Source organism: Phyllostomus hastatus, unplaced genomic scaffold (assembly GCF_019186645.2).
Source record: "Phyllostomus hastatus isolate PE091 unplaced genomic scaffold, TTU_PhHast_1.1 phas_contig_254, whole genome shotgun sequence".
NCBI lineage: Eukaryota > Metazoa > Chordata > Mammalia > Chiroptera > Phyllostomidae > Phyllostomus > Phyllostomus hastatus.
Window position 1 is genome coordinate 18533129 of NW_025333810.1, and position 22427 is coordinate 18555555.

Here is a 22427-nt window from a genome sequence, read left to right on the forward strand (position 1 = left end):
GTATGGGACAATAGACTTTTAGTGGGCAAATAAAATCGTTTTAATAAGACAAACAGGGTTTTTTTATCAGTAAAGAAGCCATTCTGTTAAAAGGAGCTAAAAACCAAATCCATGGTAGTGGGCAGGGGTTAAAGACATTTTGTCAAGATTTCTTTTTTTTTTTTCTGCAAATACTTATTTTGTGAATTTAAAATTCAATTCAAAGCCCTTACTGGTTTCCATTTTTATCATGACTTCCCACTTATATGCCCACATGTATAAAGTAATCACATTTTAAAGGATCGCAAATAGAATCCGAGTCTAAAAGTAATTACAGCAACAAACATAGCAGAAATTCAAGCCTTCCTTTTAACCCAAACACCTCTGATAAATCTTATAAATTTGTGTCTGTGTGTATGTGTTGCTTCTAGTTATTGATCTTTTATGAAGATGCATGCTTCTAGCTTTTATGTCAGATGATACTAAATCATATTTGCATACCTAACCTTATTTTATTTCAACTATATTCTGAAAAATAAATTTTATAACAACTTTTGTAATTCTATTTTTTAAAATATTTCTTTACAAAATATACATGGTAACCTTCATGAACTTAATTGATTATTCATATTCAAAAATTGAGCTACAGAGATATTCATATATTTCAGAAGGTACACTCACACAACTCTTTTATGAATCAAATGGTATTACATGGAGTAAAGATGTGATTGGCAGACATAAGTGCTGTAATACACATATAGCTCAGTAGCTACAGATGTAGTTTTTGCTATTTTCTCCAATATTTTACCACAAGAGATTAGTAATAATGTCTGGTATATAAAGTTTGCCATTAACCAGAAAAAGAAAAATCATTCACTGTATTTGACACACCACAATAATTTAGAAAGGGTCTTTTATCAAAAGATGAATGCATTTTTATTATAAGTACTTAATATAATGTGTAGGAAATTCTCAATTTATGTTGGCTTTTATTATTTTTATTCAAATTAGTTTTTGTCTATTGACAGTGTATGATAGAAACCAAACCCAACTAGCTTAAGAAAAACAAAGCTTTTCTTGCCTTATAGAAAATCAAGGGCGCTGGCTTCAAGCCCAGTTGAATTCAGGTGTAGGAATCTGTCTTTTCCCATATCTCTATTCTTCTTTCCTTTGGGTTGACATGTTTCTGAGGCAGACTTTCTCTGCTAAGATGTCTGCCAGCATTTCCAGATAAATATCCAATTATATTCAAGAACAGCAAGTAGAGAGTTTCTTTAAAGCTGCCGTTATGCAAAGGCTTCAAGTTGAGTCTCATTGGTTCTTCGTGGCCTCACTTGAACCACTTAACCATCCATGAGTGATCACAACTAACCAGGATATCCAGGATTCCAGTTAGCTAGGCCTGGACCACATTTCTTAGCTGTGCCAGAATCATAAGGAAAGAGAGGATGGGAATAAGAAGGATGAACCTGGCGCATCAGCCTGGCCAAAACAAAGCAACAGAGGTCCCCTGCTTTACTTCACTCATCCGCCAGACACTTGCCGAGTTTCTCCTGCAGTCCCTGTGCTGTGTGTATGGGCAACAGAGTATGTGTGTGGCTGAGAGTCAGGCAGAGGGCATAGCAGGAAGGAAGAAATTCAAAGGTAAAAGATTTACTCTTTTTTCAATGGACAGATGTCTGTAGGCTATTAAAAAAAGAAACAAGGACTCTGTGATGAACTTGATATGGGTGATAGAAATTCAGAGTAAGAGAAAGCCCTTAGGGGGTGGTCTTGAGTGATGGACCAATGCAAACTGGTGGAAGGGAGGGCAGGACTTTCCAAAAGGTGAGTGGAATGCTGGTGAGGGCTCATAGTTTTGATGAAAATAGTGTGTTGGTGAAGCAGGAGAGGACCAGGTCTAGTCGCACTGAGGGGTAGTGCTGCAGAGGAAAGGCAGGTCATGGTAGTTGGGGAGAATGTGAATGAGGCTGCCTGAATACCAGGTGGGGCAGTGCAGGCAGGAATGGATAAAGATAGACAGAGTTGGGACAGAAAGATAAATGCATTTTAGGAAGATGAATCTGGTAACAGGTATGGTGTAAAGTGATGAGGCCTGAGGAGGACATGTGGCTTTGGAGGAGGAAAAGAAAGGATGCTAAGAGACATTTCAAAGGGAAGATCAATAGCACTTTGGGGAACTGGTGGAAATGGAGGAAGAAGGAGAAGATGACTTTAAATTATTAAGCCTGGGGCCCAAATAAAGGAAGAATCATTACAATGTAGTGATAGGAACCATCATTTCATAGTACTTATGGTGCTTTTTTCAGTGGCATTCTCACTTTCTACCATATACGTTAGCTATTTGCATGCATGTCCTTCTTCAGGAAAGATGTCTAATTCATCTTTGTCTCTTCAAAAGCATGATGTTTGCCCTTTTGTACATGTTTGAATTAATGTGTATTTGTTAAATAAATTGTACAGAGGAGAAACTGATTCCTGGGGAGCTTAAAAATGTGTCCCCCAGACAAGGTAATGATAGAATGACAACAAAGGTCATCTTTTCAATCTCCATCTGACATATTATTCTTTGCAATCTTTTTCTGCTGTGGTTATTCCTCTTAGGCAGCAGCTGTATCTCTCCAGTACAAAATGCCTGGCAAAAAGCTGACGTAGGTATCTATGTCCTGCCCTATGCAAAATTGCAGTGTGTGTCCAGGTTACCTAATTTACCTGAAATGTCTTTCAAAGCTAGAGCCTCAGAAGCAAGTCTCCCTCTGACCTCTTAAAACTCTGGATGTTTTCCATTTAGTCCCATAATTTTGAAATTTCTGAGACCATGGAACTCTACTGAGCTGAAAGATCCTGTTAGGTTTGGTTTTGCTGTTTTTATGCACAAAGTACAACGCTAGACTAAAGCTACAACAGAGTGCAAAGGCAAAAATGATTCCATTTCCCTCAGTGTTTCTCAAAGCAGGCAATTTCGGATGCATTGAAGTTTGAGGACGATTGGTGATGGCAACGTCTCAATGACCTTGTGGGATCTTTGGTTTTTAAATTAAACATTGTAACAGCATCACCTAGATGGCTTGTTAAGACACAGATTGCTGGGTCCACTCTTTGAGTTTCTGATTCAGGAGGTTGGTGTGAGGCCTGCGAATATGCATTTTTAACATTTGCCCAGGAGATAATGATGCCTCTCTTGTGTGGGCTATACTCCAAGAACAACTGTTTTGATGTCAGATCACATTAGGAATCCTCCCATGAAGCTCATATTCCCTTAAGAAAGATTCCCCACTTAAATGCCCTTGAAATTGGGTTCTGAAGGAGCTGTAAAATTGCTGCAGAATCTATGTATGAAAGTATGTGTATGCAGGACACAAAGACACCATCTGAGGAAATGTGCATTCCTGCGAAATACCAAAGCCATTAGGGTAGGCGCAGGAAAAAAAGCCAGAGAGCACACCACTGAAGACTCATACCCTTTCCCTACAAGCACTGATTTGTGGTAAGTTGCAAAATTAAGGTCAAAGCAATACTAAGAAAACCAGGGCTGAAAACTCCCATCTGAATTTCGGATTTAGCTTAATAAAATGCCGCAGTAGCACAAAGCTATAATCTGTTTCCACACACCAATCTGTGTATAGCACAAGATCACACCAGGGAGGAAACACTGCAGCTCCTTACCAGGAACGACTAATTGGAAGCTACAGTAAGCTTGGTAGTAAATGCCAAGAATTCTGAATCACAATCACAAAGTAGCCTTCGTTTGGGACCCTAATGTAAGGGTGTGCAGCAATGCCACTGAGCAAAAGTGATGAGATTTTTCCCCTGGAAGAATAGAGAGGCTCTTGATTGCAAATGGTTACATTTGGCAGATTTTTAATACTTGTGTGTTTCCTTGACTCACACACCCCACACTCAACTTCAAAGCGTGCTGAAGTGGGAGAGGAAGAGAGGAAGCTGGCAATGTAGGAGTGCTCGGTGGCTGTGAAACTCTGTGTTCAGTGCTGCATCTTCCTTTCGTCAGGCACCCTGAGGATACAGGCTCAGAGTATAACTGTGTCTCTCCAGGGTAACTTGAATGTCCTAGAAAATTTTACTATCCCAAGTCTTCTCCTGACCTCCAGCCCTGAATCACCTTTAAAAAGTTTACTTCTTTGGGGGAAGACACTGGCTAGCCAAAATTTCCGTGAACATTTTCACACTGCCCATGATTATTTTAAACGATTAGAATGCTATTCATTTGAGCATTTATTTGCTCGCACATGTGTTCAGGAAACATTTAGATGCATTCATTACATTTCAAGTATCACTCTGTCAGTGAGGAGTGGTTTCTGCCTCTGGGGTCATCGCCTCATCATATTTAGTGGTCAGCATTGATCCTTGTCTTTTTATTTAGATTCTCTCTCTTTTAAAAAATACTATTTTCCTCATTGTGTATTCCTGGTCAAAGACCTACTATATATATATATGTGTGTGTGTGTGTGTGTGTGTGTGTGTGTGTGTGTGTGTGTATTATTTATTTATTTTAATAACTATTTTTTCTAATGTTTATTGAATTCATGGGGGTTACATTGATAAGTAAATAGGTTTCAAGTGAACAATTCTATAATACATCATTTGTATAGTGTATTGTCCACAGTTTTTAAAAGTAGTACAACAGGTACCTAAAGAGATGAAATTTTATCTTTTAAAGTTGGAGGGAATAATTTGAAAATTTCTATTAACTTTATGTTTTTAAATGTGAAAGTATTCATTTCCTTTTATTATAGTTTTCCATTGTTTTAGCAAAGTATCAGAATCTAATTTTTTTCACTCATCGACTTCAAAAATATGTATTGAGTGGCTATTTTAAGCATGTTCTAGATCCTTGGAAACAAGACAGACAAGCTTCCTGTCCTGGTGAAGATCACATTCAATATGGGGCAGACAGACAATGCTATTATAATAAATAAGTAAATTATGTGGTACATTAGATGGTAATATTTGCCTAGGGAAGAGGGACATATAGATGGGAGAGGGGGCAGGAAGCTATAGGGTGTGTTGTAGATATGAATACCAATATAGCATACGGGGTGGGCCAAAATTAGGTCTGCTGTTGTTCATATGGAAAATAATACAATAATGAATAAGTAATAGCACAAGAATATACTCTTTCACATACTCACAACTGTAAACCTACTTTTGCCCCATGCTGTGTAGTCCCCCACTGTTCTTAAATAACAACTTTGACATCACCGTAACTCTGAAAGCAGAGGTGAACCTTGAAATGTTATTTTTAGTATTACCAAGTGGGTATATCTTTATATTTAAAGACAATTTTCTTTTAGAATAAGCATTGAAACTGGACTCACCATAAAAAATAATTGATTGTTTTGGGGAGGCGTATATGAGGCAAGGCCCCAGCATTCTAGCTCCTCACTCACCCGGAGAAGAGGCTGAGAAGGACCCTGGATGCCTGTGCTAGAGAACAGCTTGGCCGGGGTGCCCTGTCTGCTGTGATGCAGCATAGAGATCCCAGTGCTTGAGAATGTGAGACTGTGGACGCCTATCTCATCCTTTCAATGAAAGTAGAGATTGGAGTTTCTTCCAAAAAGACTGAAAATTCTCACCTTGGTCGGGAAATGTGAAGGCATTTTATGGGGAGCAGGAAGACCATTTTTCTTTTAGCATGTACTTAGGGGCCTGCATTCTGAGGTTCAGGAAAACCTTGTGTCATATAATGGTGATATCTGGACACAAATCTAGGCAATAGAGTATAGTCTTATAAAACATGAGGATATATTTCTATGGGAGAACTGGACTGGTACAGGCAAAAAAATGAAACTAGACCACCAACTTATACCATACACCAGAATAAACTCAAAATGGATAAAGGACTTTAATATGTTGGGATACCATAGAAGTCCTAGCAGTAAATCTCAGTAGCAGTAAAAGGACATAGGCAGTAAAATCTCAGACATGCCATGTAGCAAATTTTTTGCTGATACATCTTTCAGGGCAAGGGAAATAGAGGAACAAAATAAACAAATGGGACTGCATCAAATTAAAAAGCTTCTGCATGGCTAAAGAAACCATCATCAAAATGAAAAGGGAACCAACTGTAATGGAGAATACATTTGCCAATGATATGTCTGACAAGGGGTTGATTTCCAAAATATATAAAGAACTCATATGACTCAACACCAGGAATACAAACAACCCAATTAAAAAGTGGGCAAAGTACCTGAATAACACTTCTCTAAGGAGGACATACAGAGGGCCCAGAGTCATATGAAAAGATGCTGAGCATCGCTAGTCATCAGAGAGAGGCAAATGAAAACCACAATGAGATATCACCTCACACCCTTCAGAATGGCCATCATCAATAAATCAACAAATAACAAGTGCTGGTAAGGATGTGGACAAAAGCGAACTCTAGTGCACTGTTGGTAGGAATGCACATATGAATTCACTCATAACTTGAATCTAATGAACAAAATAAATTAATGAGAAAAATGGAACCAGAGACATGGAAACATGGAACAGACTGATACTCTAGGAGGGGAAGAAGAAGGGGGAGAATGGTGGAAGGAATGGGAAGGGATTAGTCAAAGAACATGTATGAATGACTCACGGACATGGACAATGGAGAGAGCATTGACTGTAGGAGAGAGGGGTGGGTGGGGTGGAGGGAGCCAAAAGGGAAAAAACTTAGAACAACTGTAATAGGCTAAACACTAAAAAATAAAGTAGAAAAAATCTTTAAAAGAAGAATCTATTTCTAGTGAATATCCAACATAATACTTAAATACAAGGAATCTTTTTAAACTGTAGTACTGTAATACTGTAAGAATGGTCAGTATCACTATTTCTTGTTATATTCTGGAGGTTCTGACCCACACAATAAGAAATGAAACAAAAACAAATGGTGTAACGTCTGAAGATGAGTATTACTTAGACATGTCAAAGTAATTAGCTGAAAGACCTTTGTAATTGTTATAGCCCAGTGGTGTATAAATGCAATACAAATATCCAAATACCTAGAGAGTTCTGTGACATGAACATTATGTAGGTACAAAACAGCGACAAAAGGTAATTCCATTGATAATAAAAATAAAATCCATTAAATCTTCCAGGAATTGTCTTTCTAAGAATACATATAACTTATATATAAAAAGTGACAAAATTACTCTAAGAAATGTAAAAGAACAGGATAGATGGGGAACCAAACTTGGTTCAGGATTTGGATGCGTAGTGTGACTAAATGATGTAAATACAGGGGTGGGCAAAAGAGGTTAAGAATAATAATACAATAATAAATAAATAATAAATAATGTGAGAGTCAACTCTTTGTTTCACATACTCAAAACTATAAACCTACTTTTGTCCACCTCTGTATATTGGATCATCTCATATTAACATGTAGGCTTAATGCAACTATTTTCAGGGATTGCAATATAAAACTATGTTATTTCCACAAAGCCTAGAACAGTGCAGGGTGCAAAGTAAGTGCCTAATTTAGTGCACATGATGCATTTTGTATGTCTCCACAGTTGTGCCTTTAATAATCACTTGGCGAGGCATCAGAATCCCATTTTGCAGAAAAGGACACGGGCACTTAGAGAAGTTGAGTTTGTTCTTGAACTCAAAGTCACCAGCCAGATTTCAGAAGTGCGTTTAAGTATAAGGGCTCTTTTTTCTTCCCCACACTGAAGGTAAGTACATCTTTAGTCCTGTTTCATAATGAACACGAGAGTGTTTTGAATGGCGGCTTTCTTTGATCCGGTAAGAATTCTACCCCAGTCCAACACTGGTTGAATTCCATAAAATGATAGCAGCAAGTCAGGAGGAAAGACAGCTGTAATATTCAATTGTCTGTAACCAATGTGTTAGGAGTCACTGTCTTTCATCCAGACAGTACAGTTGTATTTTTAAAATGACATCCATTACCACATTAGAGGCAACCCATGACAGTCTCTCATAGAATGTTTGTCTCAATTGTGGTTATTTAATGTCATTATACTAAATTTCAAAGCGTTTTTATGGTAAACAGACACACTAGAATATTAGATGAATAAGAGCTCGTTTTCAAGTTCTAAGAAGTTGATGCTTTCCTTTCTCTCTTTTTAAACTTATTTTTTTACTTTAAAAAGTCTCCAATTTTCTGGTCTTATGAGTTACAGAGTTTCCTCTCTAAAGGAAAGGTTTTCTTAAGCTCTATTATTTATACAAGTAAAAGTCAATTGGCCCCAGAACAAATTTCCAATTTTTTGACACAGCTCTGAAATGGCTAAGTTATCATGCACATATATTAAACTTATTGTAAGAAGAAAAAAATATGACTTTCACACACACGCAAAGGCATGCTTATGTTCCTCAGGTTAAAACTATTAAGTTCTGGCTCAGGGCAAATTTAAACAGCTGAGTTATAAATCCACGAGTAGAGAGGGCAGACTGAAGATGCTGACAGACTCTCAGCCCCAGCACCACCAGCAGGCATGACTCCCAGCGTGGAGCAGCTACAGGAGACAGCAACGTGTATCTTGGACCCAGTCCTAAGCAGTGAGAAGGAGCTGGGGATTATTTTAATCCAAACTGTGGTTACATCTGTGGTTCAAACTATTTGTTAGCTTCTTTCTATGGGCACAGGGCACAGTTAAGATGATATGCAAACAAAATAAAAAAATAATTAGCAATATTTTTTTACTATTCTAATTTAACAATAATAAAACACCACAATATTGCTTTGGAAGAAAGCGGTAGAAGGCAAATGCTCTTAAAAAGAAATTAAGTACCAATATGCTGGTGTATTATTGTCTACACAACTCGGCTCGATTACTTTCTGTGTCCCAGCCACCTGGGAGCCATGTACACATGGAGACAAAGAAATCTAGAAAGATGTCTGACGTTCCTGGAACTACTATGACACTAATAAGGGCTGAAGGCAGAAGTTCATGCACATGGAGCCTTTGACACAGCAGGCATTCGACATTTGTTGTTAGGGATTCAAGGCAGGTGAACAAATCAAAGTGCTGAAGTGCTTTCTTAGAAGAGGCATTCAGAAAACCCCAAAACTAACTCTAAATACTGCCAAATATTGACTCCAGTTTTGGTGTTAAAAACAGGCTACCAACTTCAACAAAATAAAAAAAGAAAGGATGTACAAAGCAAATGGCAACATCTTAAATAATTGTTGGATCTGGGTGGCAGGAACATCGGCGTTTATCATAATATTATTTCTATTTTGTGTATGTTTGAAAATTTTTTAATGATAAAAGTTAATTTTGAGAAGTCATCACCTGAGGAATGCATTGCTTGATGATCTCTTTACTGCATCTGTGTCTGGACACTTGTATTCTTATGTGCAGTTCAAACAGCTGCAAATATCTTCAACAAAACCTCCACAATTTTTTCCTTGCACTTGAGTCTCACTGCATTGCAAATTGCTTGAAGTGAGTGCCTCGGGATCCTTTCTACTACTGCAATGCCTGTGTAGCACTGGGATTTGCCAGCTTTGATATGTCCCATGCAAGGGACACTCCCATCTGTAAATAACCAGCTAGGTTCCTCCTTAGAGTGACAAAACCACTTGAAGCTGTCAACACGCTTTGAGGAAGTTTAGAATACTGCAAACATCGAGTTACCTTGGATGTGAGCTCTGCAGAATAGTTAACGCTGGACAGATTTGTAGAAACCCGGGAGAGGTGGAGATTCAGCGAGGTCTTTGTAAACTAGATAAAGCTATTAAGACCCCACTTTCATCATTCACAGCCTTTGTTTTTAATCTTCTTAACTGAGAATGAACTATCTTAAAAGTCTTTAGTTGGTTTACATTTTTTTTCTGTAGTTGGCACAACCTATCTGGTTCAGGTCCAGCTCATAGAAATCAAGTTTAAAGCCATAGAGAATTTCTGTGTTCCTCTCTTGGACCAATGAACAGGCAGCTGACCAAATACCAAGAGCATTTTTTCCCAGTTGTTCTACTGCTGCTCTGTAGCTGGGGAAGAGGTTGCTGCCCCTTCTAGATGCGGCTTCTCCTCTTTCTGTTCCGTACACACACTGGGCTGCTGTGCTCTGTCTCACTGCGCCTCTCAGACAACCACCTGCTTTTCTGAACCTGTTGTCTCACTTTGTTCCTGCCCAGTCCTTCTTCTTGGGACAGACTTCCTGGAACAGCCATGTGCCTCACCACCTTCATTCTGTATCCAAAGCCACAGTCCTGTTTCTTAGATTGGGATCCCCTTTGGCACATTTCCCAAACCTGCCTGGTCCTTGGCCTATTTGGCCACACTGGTTACTATGTTCTCCTCCCTGGCTTTGGTCCTCTTCCATTCCCAGCTGGCCCTCTGAGGAGTACTTTAACCTCCTCTCAGGCGGGGAAACTCTGAAAGAACCCATCTGTAACAGCAGAACCAGCTCAAAGTGGCCCCGTCCTGTTTCTAACAAGATACTGAGTTGCTTTTCAGAGACAGTGAACCAAAACCTCAAGTTTAGCAGCTGAAGCAGGCACAGAGGAGAGAACTTTGACCTCAAGCTGCACTAGGGACAAAAGTCTCCCCACCCCCACCCCCATGGAACCAAAGGACTGGGACATAACTAGAACTTGAACACCAGAACCCTTTTAGAGGAGAAGGGTCCTTTGTTCAGGAGGATTGAGTGCTGAAGCCCTTACCATAAATGGTCAGCTCCCAAGGTCCTCCAGTTAAAACTTGCCCTGTCAGAGCTTCCACATACCTGTTACCAATAACCCCTTAAAAACCTGCCCTGAACCCCGGATGGGGAGGCAGATCTGGGCATTCACCTGTCTCCTCATTTGGCCACCTTTCAAAATAAACTCTTTCCTTGTTGCACACTTGATGCTTTAGTGATTGGTCCAAGTGCACATCAGGCATGCAAACTTGGGTTCAGTTACACAGATGGCTATATAGTATCCTATGTGAAACAAGCCAGTTTTTAAAAAATGGAATAGTTATGGCATCTGATGGTGGGATATAGATATGTATGTGTAAATTTCCATCTCTCCCTGAAAGGTAGTCATATGTTCAATCAGGAATTCTCACGACAGGGGTGGTCAACCCGCATTTAATCACAAGGTCCTTGTCACATAGGTGGCTAAGTGCTTTAACTCCTTTCAGAACTGATTTACACCAGAAAGTTGGAAGATCAGCAAAATGAAAGTTAGGAATTGGCTATCAATGGTGAAATTAGTGGATTTTTAAGTAACAAAATAGATATTTGAAGTAGGCTTTCATTGGTGAATTTACTAGGATTTAGGATATTGTAGAAACACCTGCCCATGCCTTAGTCTTCCCAGCCTTAGACATAAAACAGGAGTTAGAAACTCAGTTGGGTCACCTGGGCTTGATCGTCAATTAACCCTGTGTCCACCACTGACTCAGAGGAGTTTTGATCTCTGAGTTCTAATATATGACTACCTGTATCCACAGCTACGAAATTATCACATTTGCGTCAGGTGAAGATTTCATAAAGTTTTATTTCAGGTACCTAACAGGACACAGAGACTGGACTTTATTAAGGTTGCATAACTTCTTTGTGTCTACTTGCTAATAAGTCTAAATGTAGCAGAATTGAGTCAGAGACTTACTTTCACTATAATCTAGTTAGCAGGATTGTGAGCAGTGGGGTAACTGTATGCACCTACTAACATCTAATAAACTGGCTCATCTCAGTTTATCACATGGTGCAACATACGTATTTTGTATATTCACGTAATCATATGTCTACCTACCTACCTACCTACCTACCTACCTAACTACCAAACTAAGTTTCTTGGTTTCCAATACCGTGTTGCCCTGGAGTCAGCAAATCACGGCCCGTAGGCTAAATCTGGCCCACTGACTGCAAATAAGTTTTGCTGGGGCACAGCCACACTCATTCACTGACACTGTCCATGGCTGTTCTCATGTTGCAGCGGTAGAGTTGAGTAGCTGTTACAGAGACTGTATGTATGGCCTGCAAAGCCAAAAATATATTTACTATCTGGCCCTTTACATGAATATGTATTAATATTTACATACCAATTTTTAAATTTCTTGCTAGTTTTATCTCAAAAGACCCAAAGCTCCCAAACACAGGAGGAAGCAATCAATTTAGGAGAAGAAAAAAAATCCTATGTCCATATTTCTATTAGAGTTTCAGAATATAAGTATTTTGTTTTAAAATTCTTAAATATTGAATTAAAGTGATTGTCATTAGACTTTTCTTTCACTGTTAATAATGTTTTATTTTTCTAAAATAAAAGCAAAAATATTTTATTTTTGCATGTGTTTGCATATTCACTGAACACTGGCAAGTTTATTTTAAGAACTCAAGAGCTCAATTACTATGTTCTCAAAATTATTACACAACTATATCTAATAATTCCAGTTTCAGGAAAACAGATCGGTAGTATATATTGACATTTGTTCAGCTAACCAATTGTAAATAAGTGTTGGATGGTTCCTGTGTGCCCAGCTCTGTCCTGGGGCAGACAAAAAGAAGGAGGATATCCTTAACTTACAATGACTGGACGGAGTCTCATCAGAGGGAAACCATGGAGAACAAGGAAATCTTATTCATAGCAATGGGGACTGGCTGATAGAATCTAAGATTGAATTCCTGATGCAGTCAGTAATCAATATACAATGATGTGAAGTGGAGTGTGCATCAAATAAGAAAGAATGTGTGAGATGTCTGAAGTGAACAATTTGGTGTGTGACTTGTTTGGATTCCGCAGGTAATCGGTGGGAGATATTCCAGTCGGTTTCAACCAACTGTGATAGACCATGAAATAGGAAAAACATTTAAGACACCAAGGTTAAACAGATCGCCTGTGTCTCACCTTTGGGCAGTTACGTTATTTTTAGAATTAAAGAAAGAAATTTGGGCATTCGGATAGCATTGCTTAGTTTATTTGATACTGAAGAAAACCATAAAATTCTGTGCAAATAATTTTCAGAAAAATATGAAATCATGACTGTGATACAGACATAAAAATGAACATGCATTAAATGTTTAATTCTATTTATTAATAAGAAACTGGGCAGATGTTATATTGGCTTAAAAAAGAAACTTAATATAACAGAAACATCTGTAGTTCAGTGATATTGAAATACATGCACAAAAGGAAAGCAAAACTTTTTTGGAGGTGTAGAGAGGGAAGTCGTTGTTATCTATAGGACAAAATTTGCATGTCTATGAATAAGAATTATTTTTATTTGCTGCCGCACATTTACAATCCATTGTAACAATTGTAAAATTGCTTCAGTGGAATCTGGAATCAGATAACCCTGAGTGGTAAACATTAGAGTCTAGAAAATGAGTAATTTTCACTGAAACACACATTCCTTCCTATGATTCTAAATACAGATCCAGACTTTTTTTCCACAACAGTTAAGAGTTATTAAAAACAAAATGCATGGCTCATTCATATGGTGATAAAAATATTTCAGTATTTAACATGTTTTAAATGAATAACTAATAGAGGGAATGAAACATAACAAGTGCTCTAAAATGAATTTGTTGAATGTTTACTGCTATAGGAATACTGTCATTAAGTTAAAAAAAATAAAAAATACTAGATATGGTGATGGAATCCTATATGGCAATAAAAATAAATCCTATATAGCAATATAATATATTGTCTTATATAGCAATTAAGAAGTAAATAAAAATAGATAAAATAGTGGATTCTACATAGTAATAAAAATAAATAAATGAACATCACAAATAAAACAAGGAAAATTTTACAAACAAAATATTGAGCAAAAACTCCCTATCTAACTCTGCCAGTTCAAGTGGGTGAGCTGGGTGGCAGACTCCTGCCTCCCTCCTAACACGGACAGGAATGAGAGGTCTGGGCATTGTTTCACTGCCCTTCTGAAACCAAAGAGTGTGGGTGGTGGCAACATTCCAACATTCTGCCCCACACCCCGCCTTCCCATGGGGTCACAGCATTCTCCCACTGCCTAGTTAAAATCTGCAAGTGTGAGTAGTTACAAGGACCCTCACCCCATCTCTCCACCCTCCTACCCACTGGCTGAAATGGGTGAATGGGAGCAGCACTCCCTCACCCCCAGCCTTAAGCCAGTGTGCACACAGACAAGGCATTCTCTAGTTGCACTGATGAAGCCCTTGGTCACACACACCCCATGTGAGGACATCCCTTGATTGTTTGACCTTGGTGACCAGGAGGGCTGGGTTAACTGAGCTCCACAGGACTATAACAATCTAAAAAGATGATTCTTGGTGGGATCACCACCAGGAAACTGCAAAAACAGCACACTGAAACACAGCCCTAGTCTTCCAACAAAAAAGGGTTATTTCCTTATCTGGGACCTCCAGCCTCATGGGCATACCTCGAGATAAAGGAGGTACTCCCAGGGGCTGAAAGCAGGGAAACACCATCATTTTTGGCCCCTTGGCTTCACTTCAGCCTGATAAGACTTCCTAGAAAGGAGCTCAAACAATTGTCTGGAGTCCAGATTTTGGCAAATGTCACCCAGCGGAAACATCTAGATGTCCTGATCTGGATACTAGCAGGGGTAAGAATTGTAGCTGCATAGGACTTTATAAATTTGCATACTTAACACCTGCTTCTTGAGGTTTTGGCTTCCAAACACCTTAAAACTGAGTGCTAAATGAGATTCCTCTCCTTGGAACACTGACATGTCTCAACAGTTACCAAAATAGCTCAGGCAGAGAAGACAATCATAAAGGTTTGAGAGTCAACCAAGAGTTAGGGCAAGAGTGAATGAGAAAAATCATCATCCGCACAAGGTCACTTTTGCAAGATAGAGAAAGAAAGTTGTCCCACTGAATACACAGAAACAAAAACAGAGAGACAAGGAAAATAAGAAGACAGAGCAACACAGTAGTCCTTCTCATCCACAGTTTAGCTTTTTGCAGTCTCAGTTACCTGTAGATAACCATGGCCCAAAAATATTAAATGGAAAATTCCAGAAATGAACAATTCATAAGTTTTAAATAACTTGCCTTTCAGAGTAGCATGATGAAAACATACACTGTTCTACTTATCCCTCCTAGGACGTGAGACATCCTTTTGTCCACAGTATCTATGCTATATATGCAACATACCTGTGGGCCACTTAGTAGCTGTCTTACTAGCAAGATTGACTGCTGCAGTATCTCATGTTTGAGTAATCTGAATATTACTTAATAATGGCCCCAAGACCATATGCCAAAGAGAAGTTGTAAAGTTTATGTACGTGTAGGAAAAACTTGGTATATATAAGGTTTGGTACTACCTGTGGTTTTAGGCATCTATTGGTGGGCTTAGAACATATCCCCCATGTACGAGGAAAAAGTATTAAATGTCTCAAATGAGAGAACAGATGAAACCCCACAAAAAGACCTTAAGGATATGGAGATAAGCAATCTATTTGATAATGAATTCAAAATAATGGTCACACTGCTGCTTACTGATTTTGAGAGAAGAATAGATGGACACAGTGAAAACGTTAACAAAGGGAGAAAGTATAAGAAAATCCTACACAGAAGTTAAAACTGCACTGAATATTACAATACAGGAGTTCAACAGCAGAATAGGTAAAATAGAAGCACAAATCAGTGAGCTGAAAGACAAAGCAATTAAAACCATCATACTGAAGAGTAAAATGAAAAATAATTTTAAAACGTGAGGATACCTTAAGGCTCCTCTGGGACAACATCAAGTGGACTAACATTTGCATTATGGGGATCCCAGGAGAGAGAGAAAAAAAGGGCCAAAAGCACTTTTTGAAGAAAGAATGTCTGGGAACTTCCCTCATGCTAAGAAGAACACAGACATCCAGGTCCAGAAGGCTGAGAGAGTTGAAAATAAGATGAAACAAAAAGAGAAATACATCGAGCCAGGACACATTATAATAAAAGAGTAAAGTTAAGGATAAAGAGAGACTCTTTTTTTTTGAGAGACTCTTAAAAATAGCAAGGAAAAAACAACTTATTGAATACAAAGAAAACCCCATGTAGCTGTCAGCAGGTTCTGCAGCAGAAACTTTACAGGCCAGAAGAGAGTGCCGTAGCCTGTTCAAAGTGCTTAAAGGGAAAAAAAACTACCAACTAAGAATTCTGTACCTGTCAAGGTTATCATTCAGAAATGAAGAAAAGATTAAGATTCTCCCTGACAAGCAAAAGCTAAAAGTGATCATCATCACTGACCAGCCTTTCAAGAAATGTTAATGGGACTTCTCTAAGCTAAAGAGAAAAAAGACATTAATTAGTAATAACAGAATATACAAAAGTAAAAACTACTATGGAAAAGGTAAATAATAAAGCTCAATCACTTACAATGTGAAAGATGAAAGGAGTAAAATTAATTAAGAATACAATAACTAGTTAAGGAATACATAGAGTAATAGGATATAAAATATGCCATCAAAAATATAAAATGGGGTGAATAAAAATATAAATCTTTGAAATGTCTCCAGATATAAATTACTATCAACTGTTATAAAAATACTGTTATATAGTATAGGGATGGGCAAAAGTAGGTTTACAGTTGTTTGTATGTAAAACAATATAATAATAATAAATAATACAAGAATAAACTGTGTTTTGCATACTAACAACTGTAAACCTACTTTTGCCCATCTACCAAATAAACTTGATACTTACAGAACATTCCATTCAAAAGCAGCAGAATAAATATTCTTTTCAAGGGCATATAAAATATTCTTTATGATAAGTCACATTTTAGGCCACATAAAAAGTCTCAATAAATTTAGGAAGACTGAAATTATATTAAGTATCTTTTCTGACAATAGTAGCTTTTACTAGAAATCAATTGTAAGAAGAAAGCTAGAAAAAACACAAACACAGGAGTCTAAACATAATGTTATTAAATAATCAATAAGTCAATAAAGAAATCAAAGACAAAATAAAATACCTTGAAACAAATGAAAATGAAAACACAGCATTCCAAAAAATCTTTGGGACACCATGAAGGCAGATCTATGATCTGTTGGGGAAGTTAATAGGCTGACTGGTAGAAACAAGAAAAAATTCAAATAAGTAATCTAACTTTACATTTAAAGAAATAGAAATGAAGAACACATGAAGCCCAAAGTTAATTGAAGGAAGGAAATTATAAAGATCCAAGCAGATGTAGATGAACTATAAATTTTAAAAAATTAGAAAAGATTAATGGAACTAAGAGATGAATCTCTGAAAAGATAAAACCCTTAGCCAGACTCATCAAGAAAAAAAGAGGGCTCAGATAAATAAAGTGAGAAATGAAAAAGAGAGACTGACAACTAATACCACAGAAATACAAAGGATTATGAGAGGAAAATGTAAACAATTATATGTCAACAAATTGGACAATTGAGAAGGAATCCATAAATTCCTAGAAACATACAATCTTGCCAAATTGTAATGAAACTGAATCAGTAATAAAAATAGTCCCCAACAAACAAAATTTCAGACCCAGACAGCTTTACAGAAAACTTCTACCAAACATTTGAAAAAGAGTTAGTACTTATTATTCTCAAATTATTCCAGAAAAATTGAAGAAAAAATATTTCTAAACTCATTTTATGAGGCCAGCTGGACTCTGATATCAAAATTAGACTTCGATACTGCAAAAAAAGCAAAGATTATAGACCAATATCCCTGATGAAGATAAATGCAAAAGTCCTCAACAAAATATTGTAGAATTCAACAATACATTAAAATGATCATATACCATGATCAAGTGGGATTTATTTCAGGGATGCAAGATTGCTGCATCATTTGCAAATTAAGCAACATGAAACATAAACCAAACAAGGGATAGAAATCATATGATCATATTAACAGATGTAGAAAAAGCATTTGAAAGTTTAACATCCATTCATAATAAAAACTGTCAACAAAGTGAGTATTGAAGGAACATTCCTCAATATAATAACGGCCATATACAATGAATGCACAGCTAATATTATACTCAAGAGTATACGAAACTAAGATCCAGAAGAAGACAAAGATGCCCACCTTTACCACTTTTATTCATCATAATTTTGGAAGTTCTAGTTATAGTTGTGAGGAAAAAAAAAGTCTTCTCAATTTGAAAGGAGGAACTGAAAACTGTCATTATTTGCAGAGGATATAATATTACACACAGAAAACCTTAAAGACTCCACCAAAAAATTACTAGACCTAATAAATAAATTCAGTAAAACTGCAGATTACAAACTTAATATACAGAAATCTATTGAATTTCTATACACTAACAATAAAATATCAGAATGAGAATTTTTAAAATTTCATTTATAATTGCATCAAAATGAATAATTTACCTAGGAATAAATTTAACCAAGGAAGTGAAAGACGCATGCACTGAATGTTATAAGATACTAATGAAAGAAATTGAAGACAACACAAATAAATGAAATGATATTTTGTGTTCATTTATCCAAAGAATTAATATTGTCAAAATGTGTATACTGTCCAAAGCAATATATGGATTCAATGTTATTCCTTTCAAAATACCAATAGCTTATTTTATAGAACTAGAACAAATAACTCTAAAATTTGTATGGAACCACAAAAGACCCCATATAGCCAAAGAAATATTGAGAAAGAAGAACAAAACAGAGGTAATATGCTCCCTGATTTCAAAGTTTACTAGAAAGCCATTGTAATCAAAACAGTATGGTACTGGCACAAAAACAGACTCATGGATCGATGGAACAGAATAGAGACTTCAAAAATCAACCTATACATATACAATCAGCTAATTTACAACAAAGGCGGCAAGAATAAAGAATATACAATGGGAAAAGACAATCGCTTCAATAAATGTTGCTGGGAAAAGTGGACAGCTATATGCAAAAGAATAAAACTAGACAATTATCATATAGCATATACAAAAAATTTAAAATGGATTAAATATTTGAATGTAAACCTGAAACCATAAAAATCCTAGAAGAAAACATTGGCAGTAAGCTTTTTGAAACTGGTCTTAAAAGTTGTTGTTTTTTTGGGGGGGGGGATATGCCTCCTCAGCAAAGGCAACAGAACCAAAAACAAACAAACAAGAAAAAAGTACAATACATGGGACTATATCAAAATAAAACAAAAGACAAACAAACAAACAAAAGCTTTGTACAGAAAAGAAACCTACCAACAAAACAAAGAGGTAACCTACCAAATGGGAGACGATTTCAAATGACTTGTCTGATTAGGAGCTAATATTTAAAATATATAAAGAACTTATAAAACTAAATGACAAAAACAAAACAATCTGATTAAAATCTTGGCAGAGGACCTGAAAAGACATTTCTCCAGAGGACATACAGATAGTCAACAAGCATATAAAACGATCTTCAGTATTACTAATCATCAGGAAAATGTAGATCAAAACCATGATGAGATACCACCCCCACCTGTTAGAATCACTATTAAAAAAAAAAACCCAACATAAAACAAGTGATGGCAAGGGTATGGAGAAAAAAGAACCTTTATACATAGTTGGTGGAAATGTAAACTAGTGTTTTCCATTGTGGAAAACAGTATGAATTTTTCTCTAGCAATTAAAAATAGAACTACCATTTAACCCAATAATCTATCTTCTGGGTATTTATCCAAAGAAAACAAAAACACTAATTCAAAGATACTCACACCCTTATATAGATGCAACCTAAGGGTCCTCAATAGATGAGTGGATAAAGAAGATGTGAAATATATCTCAGATATACACACACGTGCACTCGCCCATGTACACACTCATGGAGGAACATTACTTGGCCATAAAAGAATGAAATCCTGCCATTTGTGACAACATGGGTAGACCTGGAGGGTATCAGGTTAAATGAAATCAGTCAGACAAGGACCAGTGCCATATAATTTCCCTTATGTGTGGACTCTAGAGAAGAAAACAAACAAATAAAACAAAACAGAAACACATTGAGAAAAACAGAGAACAAACTAGTGATTGCCAGAGGAATGGGATGTGGGTGTAGGGAAGAAATAGATGAAAGAGATTGAGATGTACCATCTTCCAGTTATAAAATAATAAATCAGAGGGAAGTAACAAGCAGCATAGAAGATACAGTCATTAATACTGTAATAACTTTGCATGGAGATAGAATTTAACTAGACTTATCAAGGTGATCACTTTCACTATGCTGTATACCTTAAACTAGTATTATAAGTCAGTTATACTTCAGTAAAAATATTCAGCAAAAAGTCAGGTACATAAGAGTATATACAGTATGATTCCAATTATATAGGATACAGAAACACACTGAAGTAACTCATGGTGTTATGAACTGGGTTGGAGATTACTCTTGGAGGGACAGTAACTGGGAACGGGCATGAGAAGTCTTCTTGGATCATGGCAATGTTCTATGTCTTGAAATGGGTGCTGGCTACATGGTGTAAAAAATAATATAAGTAGAGCCTCTTTAAAATGAAGTCACAGCTGCAATCCCAGACTGGGAAATGTCTTGCTTGTCTTATGCCTCAAACCTGAAAAATGTTAAAATAGGACAAATAACCTTTGAACTGGGCCTACGATAACATTGTGTTCCAAAGAACTGTCTGCAAGGCTAATAAGAAAGCAGGTATTATGAGAAACAATAATAAGCAGGTAATAAGAAAGATGGTATTATGACTACCATCTTGATGGCTGCTAGACTGAAAACTAGAAATGTTTTTTAGAATTAGCATCACTATCTATGTTAGCTTATCTGCACTAATAGAAATGCCTTCTTTCTATCTATGTAATTATTCCCTTCTTTCTCCTAACCCCCCTTGCCTTTGTTTCCTAATCTGTACATTATTCGGGCTTCTGCCTGAATCAGTGCTTCCAGAAAAGCTATTCTTTTTCAATCTCAAGTAAATGCATGTTGCCTCTCACTTTGGTCTTTTATTTTTATGTTAACAATGGATATATTTACTTTGAATTGTGCACCTTTTTGTATGCATGTTAATACTTCAATAAAAAGTTTATGAAAGAGGTCTATGTAATTACCCCTAAAGCTACATTTAGGCAAAGTTTTATTTACATTAAAGATATATGTGAATTAATATGAGTTTAAAAGCATTATATTAATAATAATTGTCTCTGGACAGTGAGATTATGAGTCATTTTTACTTTCATCTTTTTGTCTTAATTTAGGCAACTTTATCTTCTATCTCCTTAATTTGTCCTATTTTGTATGAAGAAAAACACAATAAAGTTGTCTATAATTAAAAGGGATATATTTACAGCTAACTACAAAATTATAAATTAGAATATTGTACATAACAAATATTCCATTGTATTAGTCAGCATTCCCCAGAAAAACATAACCTATACAATTGTTATATAATACTGTCTACACAATTATGAAGGCTGAGAAATTCCACAATCTGCCGTCTGTGAGCTGGAGCCCCAGGAGAGCAGGAGTGTAGATTCAGCCCAAGTCTGAAGTCCTTTGGACCAGGAGAGCCTGTGGTGTAATCCCCAGATGGGAGGTCGAGAAAAGTAGCAGCTCAAACAGTCAAGCAGAGAGAGAATTTTCTTTTTCCCCCACCTTTTGGTTTTATTCAGGTTCTCAATGGACTAGGTAATGCCCACTTGCTTTGGTGACAGTGGTTTCCTTAGGGATTCAAATATTATTCTTATCTGGAAATGTCCTCCCAGCCACACCCAGAATACTGTATAACCAGATATCTGAGCACCTTGTGGCTCAGTTAAGTTGACACATAAAATTAACCACCATACCAGCCTTGTTGAATTTACTGGATTCATTGTAGTGAATTCCAATGAACACCAAAAAAAATACTGAAGAACTTAACTAGCACAGGTAAGCTCCTGGTGTTCTCCATTCTCAGCAGAGGTGATTAGTGTTTGTCACTATCCTGTAGCGACACTGACTTTACAAATCATTTCACTTGAAAAGAAATCCTCTGCACATTGCTTGAGGTTGCTATCTTAAAATATTCATATAATTTCTCTCCAGTTATCCTGAGAAAAGGAAACAACCTGCTTTTGTTTCTCACATGTCCAGCCCTTAGCCACCTGAAGGTAAGATTCTTGAGTGACTGTAAAAGTTTCAACTCTTGGAGTTAATCATTTCAGCTGTGGCCACAGAGAAATCAGACCCTCCCAACCTCATGCATTTGTTCTGGGTGAAAGGAATTTGCCAAACAGGGTGAGGAGGTAATTAATGTTGTAAAGTAGACTCTACAGTATCCGCCTGGTTCTAAACCAGCAGCTGTCTAGATCTAGGCCCAGAGGCACACCCAGAGCCAGCCAGCGTACTATGTAACAGTGTGCTTGTCATTTCAGTGTTATCTTGGGCAGTGTTTTCCATTTCAAGTCTTCATAAAACAGACAGTGCTGTTAAATACTATAATTTTAAAAAGCAATTAACATACCTTGTTTAGAAAACATTTGACAAAAAGTATATATTTATACCTATAAAGAAAATATGTGATTCTCCAGTTATTTAAGTAACACATAAAAAAGTACCCTGGTACATTTCTTCAAAAGCAAG